The sequence below is a fragment of the Echinops telfairi genome, unplaced genomic scaffold (assembly GCF_000313985.2).
Source record: "Echinops telfairi isolate 266 unplaced genomic scaffold, ASM31398v2 ScPeMD7_7458;HRSCAF=8496, whole genome shotgun sequence".
Taxonomy (NCBI): Eukaryota; Metazoa; Chordata; class Mammalia; order Afrosoricida; family Tenrecidae; genus Echinops; species Echinops telfairi.
Window position 1 is genome coordinate 29,371,059 of NW_022111358.1, and position 6,169 is coordinate 29,377,227.

Sequence of the window (6,169 nt, forward strand, 5' to 3'; positions counted from 1 at the left end):
TCAGCCACGTCCCGGGAGAGAGGCCTGCTGGTGTCACCTGCAGGGACACAAATCCCCATGACCTGGCCCGGCCACACCACTCCTTCACTTCGCAGAACTCACTGGACCAGACACCTGCCCCGTCTCTTGTCTCCCCAGAGACACCACGCTAATTAGTTTCCCAGGGGCCCCAACAAAGCCCTGACTCATCCTACAAGGGCCACTCTGGCCTGCCCCCCTGACACCCAGCCCCACCCCCCACCTTCAGCCCCTTCGGAACCCCCAGCTCGCTCGCTCTTCTTCACCTCAAGATCTCGTCGCATTAGACCAGACCTAAACCTCCTTTCTCTCCACGCCCCAGGGAGCAGCCCCCCCTTTTTTTTTGGCACAGCCCCAGCCCCCTGCAAAGCAGGCAACTCCCACTTCCTACACAGGGGCAAGCCTGGAACAGGTCAGGGCTCGGCCCTGTTGGAAGCCAGGAGGCAGCAGCAGCTTTGACCCCTGCCCTTTGCCAAGCCCCTCCACCTCCACCACCATGCCTTGTCTTGGGGATACATTCCCCCCACATCGAAAGCCAAAGCCATAGGGGTGGCTTGAAAACTCCCACCTTCACCACCCACACACACCTTCCTTCCTGGGCCTTTCGGACTTCTCTAGTTTCCTAAGGAGAGGCTTTCAAAAAAGGGGCTACCAGAAAATATTTCCTAGAACTGCCTTGGGGGGTTATGGCATGAAGAGATCTGGGTGTGGCATCAGAGGACCTGAACGCCGGTCCCGGCCTGCCTGCATCGCACAGGGCAACCTCTCGGGGCAAATAAAGGTAACTTCCACATTCAGTTCCTGTACAGTGGGCTTCCTGACCCCACCTCTGAGAACTGTTGTAGCGATGAAGAGAGAGCTTCCTCCCTGGCATCTGCCCAGCCCTCCCGGGCTTTTTCAAGAACTGCCTGGCTGGCTGGGGGTGGTGCTTGAATGGCTCAGGGCGTCCCTGGGGACTGGACCACTGAGGTCCACTGGGCTTTTACTGCCTGCTTTTGGGAAACAGACTAGACTCCACCCACAGACGGGCAGTGGATGTGCATGAGGTGCCGGTGCCCTGAATGGGACTCAAACCCTGGTTTCCTGCATGGAGGGCAAGAATCTTACCATTCTGCGGTCACTCACTGGGTAGGTATTTACCTAGGAGGTGAAGCAACCCAAGCCCAGCCACAGAGGTGCTGAGTAACACGGCTGGGTTTCAAACTCGGTGGGTCCAAGCCCAAACCCCTGGGCCTGCAGCGGCCCAGCATCTCTGCTCCAGGACAGCTGCTCTTCAGACTTGGCTCTTCAGACTTGTCAGTTGTCCCCTTCCTTCCAACCAGGCTCCTCCCCCACAGGCCCACTAGAGACACCTCCCCACCTCCACCCTACCCATCTGCACTCCCCTCTATCTGCCCCCAGGCAGGAAAGTGTGCCCCCAGGCCCAGCCAGGGGTTCCAGAGTCAGGGAGAGGGAGGGGGAGGCTAGAGGGGAAAGAAAGGGCTCATGTCACCCAAGCTGGGGCTTGATCCAGCAAGAAATGAGGAATCCACAGATGGAGTCCCACCTGGTTTTCCTCTCCTTTAGCTGCCCCTCCCCCTGCCGCCAACCTCCGGTAAGTAGCTGGTTCTCACCGGCCCCTCCCTCCTAACAATACTTCCTCAGTATTATCTTTTCATCCAGCCACAAACCAGATTAGCTAATACAATTCCAAAGCCTCCCCCTTCAACACCTTAGCCCGGAGAGGAGGGAAAACAGGTTCTTTGGGCCCAAACCCCATGCTTACGTGGCTCCCAGAGGTGCACTACCCCTGATGCTCCCCCTCCAGCCTCCTGCTCCGCTCAGCCCTGGGCACCCACCAGAACACCCTAGGCTGGGGGAGGCTGGGTTCTCAGGTCTGAGCCCCTCCTTCCTTCCCCAACTCCCCCCTCCACAACCATGAAAGAGTGGGTTCCCAACAAGTCAGACCAAGCCAAGTAATAGTTCCCCTCCACTGGCATCTCCCCCAGGACTGAGGGGGACCCTGGCTCCCAAGAACCCCTCTGTCTCTCAAGAAGGAGGCTGCCCTTCCTGCTATGAAGACCACACTTAGCTGAAAGCCTAGTGGAGACTTCTCACTTGGGCTAGAGGAGGAGGTGGAGGGGTCCCAGGAACTGGGGTGTGGGAAGTGGCCAGAGAGCAAGAAAGCAGTTCTCTCTGCTTGAGGGAACTTAGTATTGAAAAAGTATCTCCACCCCACCCCCACCCCGCCCCCAAAGCCTTCTTCAAAGCCCTCTTCTTTACCCATCAAAATCTCTCGGGAAGGAGGTGGGGGGTGGGGAAAGGACAGCGCCGGCTTCCAGAAAGAATGCACCTTCATAATTCAGAAATCAGAGGGGAGGTAGCCCTCAATCCAAGGTCTCCTGCCTCAATGACCAGCCAGCTTAGTTATGTGGGGGATGGGTGGCGAAAGAAGACAGCCATTCCCCTACCTCTCACCTCCCAGCCTCCACCCCCCACCCCACCACCCATCTCCTGAGGCAGGGATGCAGACGGGAGAGACAGCTACCAGTCCTGCCTCAGGGGTGGAGGGATGGCGGAGAGGGTGTGTCCCAGGGAACAGGAAGAGAAGCTGCTTCCTTTTTGGCCCCCCCTCCCCCACTCTGGCCCCACCTCAAGACCCCCTCCAGCCCAGCAAACAGGATGGGGTGAGGGGCAGGGAGGACAGGGTCAGAGGGAAGGTTCTGGCCCTGGGCCAGGCTATGAACAGCTGGGGGAAGGGGCTTTGTGCCCGGATAGGACGACCCTCTAAACCTGGGGAGCGGTCTGTGCCAGCTGGCAGGAAGGGCCCCAGACAACAGTTCCTTCTGGAATACTTCCTGCTAGAAAGTTTCGATTTGGGTGATTAAGAGCAGCCCTGCTCTCCGGTGTCACAGCGACTGAAAACTAGGTCAGGAACTTCTGCCCATGCAGACCCCTCCGCCGCCCAGCGCCCCCACCCCGTGCAATCATCAGCTGGGCGCGGAGCCTGGCCCTGCTTCAGCCTTTCTGTGCCCCATCCCACCTCCGTTGAGGAAGAGCCACAGTCCCAGGTACCCACGGAAGCACAGGGAGAGGACACAAGCACAGTACCGCCAGGTGCCAGAAGCGGAGGGCAGGACCTCCTCCCGGCGCTCACCTGCTCAGGTGGGGGCAGCTTTGCTGGGAAAATGTGCGCTGGGCCCCCACAGTCGGGCAAGCAGGGTGCAGACAATAGGACCGCACCCAGGCCTGGGGGAGTAGGGAGGGAAATCAAGGATGACGCGTGGGGTGGGGTGGGGTGAGAGTGGCCCCAAACAGACCAGCGGCGGCAAGTTTCCCAAACGGTAAATTCCTAAGAGCAGAGTGAGCCCTGGGACCCAGGCGGAACAAGCCAAAGTCTCCCCCTGCCACCTGGGGACGAGCGTCTGGGACCAGACGTCGCGTGGGGTCCGAGGTCCCCGAGGAAGGCGCGACCCCGGCGGCACCTGCCCTGAACCCTCCTACCCTTCTGGGATTCCCGGGCCCCCAACCCCGCCCGGCCGGAATCTCGGTGGCAGCGCCCAGGACCCCAGCGCGCCCTCTGCCGCCGGTGCAGGGTGCCTCCCCTGCCGCCCGCCCTCACCTGCCCTGAGACAGCGGGGACACTCCGGCTGTGGGCCTCCCCTGCCCTCGCCTCTGCCACCCCTGTCCCCGATCGTCCGCACCTGCTCGTGAGCCTGGCCGGGGGTCGGGGTCGGGGTCAGGCCAGGGTCGGGGCCGGCGCGGCGCGGGCAGCGAACTAAGCTCGGCGCGCTCGGGCGGCGGCTGCTCCAGACGCTGGCCAAGGCAGCAACTCAGTAACCGAACAAAAGGCGAAGGGACCTGACAGCCAAGCCACGCCTCTCGCCCCCTCGAAGCTCCGCCCTCCAGGGAGACGCCCACCCGCTACTGCGAGCTCACTGGCTGCTTCGCGTGACAGTCCGATCCAGGGGCGGAGCCTCGCGCCCGGGCCTCCACCACGGCCACCTCTGTTGATCGGCTCGCTATTGGCCCCAGGGACTGCCAGTCGCCTCTGGGGACGGACTCCAACTTGAGGTGCCATCCTAACTCTGTACCTATTGGCTGATAGAAGCTTACTTCTTCTTGATTGGACAACAAGCTGTCAGTAAGACTAGAGAAAGAACCAATGGGAGCGATAGGGTGTGTCTTGCCCCACCCTAGCTCTGAGCAGGTAAGACTCTTGACTCTCCCTTCCCCCCTACCTGTCCAACAGGTGAGTCAGGGGGCACCAGAATTTTCAGACGCCTTTACTGGGCAGCTAAAAGCGTCAGGCATGGAATTTCTTTGTGCTTATTCATCCTTGCCCCAAAGTAGTCAAAACATATTTTTATAGTATTTCATAAGGCATTTTGCTATCTGGGATTTTTACCTCCCTCCTACACAGGGATTGTTCGTGGGCTTTAGAAATAGTGGGACCAGGACTGGGCTTTCGCTCTGCCACTTGGTGACATGGTCTTAGGCAAGCGACTTCACCTTCCAGCCTATTCCTCCTCCCCTGTGAAAGAGGTACATGAATTATATCTATCTTCCTTGGGTGTGGGGGATTAAAGGAAGTAAGGGTTGTGAAAAGGCTGGGGTAACTGCTAAATATTAGGATTTAAATGAGTGCAATGGGGTTTTGTTTTTCTTTTTCTTTTTCACAATAATTTGGGAAATTGTTAGGACAGCAAAACTATCCTCATTGTAAAGGGAAAGAAGCTGAGATCCAGAAGGGTCGCAGAATTAGAAGGTGCCACACCCTAAACTAGAACCTCTTCTAATGACAAAGCTCGCCAAACCCCAGGCAGTGAAGAAAGTGTGGGAAGAGGCGTGATCAATCCCACTGGAGGGACCCTCCGGAGCCATTGGGGTGGGGCAGAGATAGAAGTATTGGGGTCAGGAGGCTTTGAATGAAATTGGGAAGCAGATGGAGAAAAGACCAACCCCGGGTCCAGAAGAACTGGACACAGGCTCCCCCTCCGGCAGGCAGAGCTGGACACGCCAGATGGAATGTCCAGCAGGCAGGTTAAGAAGACCGCAGTGTTCCTTTTTCTTTTTTTAAACAGTTTTATTGGCAGAGAACTCACGTATAACACAATCCAATAGTTGGATCACATATGGGGAATTGTCCAATTGAGGTGTTTATTTTTTACTCTAATTTTTGAAATTGTGACTCGGGTGAAAGTTTACAGAGCAGATTAGTTTCCCATTCAACGATTTACGCATACTCTGTGACACTGATTGCAACCCGCCTCACGTGTTCCTGTCCTACTTCCTCTTTGAATTTCCCATTTCCCTTAGTCCTTTGTTCCTCTTCCTTCCTGCTTGCCTCCTGAGTGGGATCCAGGGCAAAAATGCTGCCCTTCTGCTCCTGTAAAGCCTGCTTGTTCTAATAAGCCAGTGCCTCCCTGATGGTGCTGTACCCCTGAGAGGCTTGTCCATCCTTTGGCTGAAAGTTAAGCCACAGGGATGAAGCCAGCTCTAGCTTAAGAGGCGTCTAAGGGCCATCTGGGATCACAGGGATTCCACCAGTCTCTTGCAGAGTGGTAAAGCCAGGGTATTTTCTCTCCTTGGTGGAGACAATGAACCCCTGGGCGAGAGGCATCTTGTCATGGTCCTACAGGAATTCATTCTCTCAACACGCAGACATCCAGCACCCGCTCTATGCTAGCGCCTGGGTGAGCCCCAGGTGGTGTAAGAAATCAGCATGACCCATGCCTCAGAGGATTTGCAGAGAGGTCATTTGAAACAGGCCATCTAACCCAGCCTATGGGTGTGTTGGGGGCAGTGGTTGCTCAGGAAAGGACCCCCAGAAAAACTTGGTAGCCCCAAAGTTAGCACACACTAACGAGGATGAGGCTAGGCAAAGGCACCCCATCAACATCTCTGACCACTTACTCCAGCAGAGAAGAGGATTCTGGGTAACCATCTTCCCTTTAGAAACTTGTTCCATCCAGGAAGTCTGCCTGGAGGGGGTCAGGGAGACATCCACATTCCTGCACACATGCCCTTTGCCTTCATGCCTGGACCCCCTTTTCCAGCCACTCTCCTTATGCCTACCTTGCCCCCATCCCACCCACCTGCCCACCACTCTATCACACAGTGCAGTGGCCAGCCCACAGCACAGGGGGGTGGGGGTGGGGATTTCATGAGA

The 6,169-nt window shown here is 57.3% G+C and overlaps 1 protein-coding gene across 1 annotated transcript in view; it reads right to left on the reverse strand.

Annotated features, from left to right (window-relative positions):
- Positions 1 to 3,760, reverse strand: part of LOC105979032 (junction plakoglobin) — a 24,935-nt gene extending 21,175 nt beyond the window's left edge. Inside the window, exon 1 of the mRNA XM_013005798.2 lies at positions 3,702 to 3,760. The gene's annotated coding sequence lies outside the window, so the exon portion shown is untranslated. The remainder of the gene's footprint in view (positions 1 to 3,701) is intronic.
- Positions 3,761 to 6,169: the final 2,409 nt, after the last annotated feature.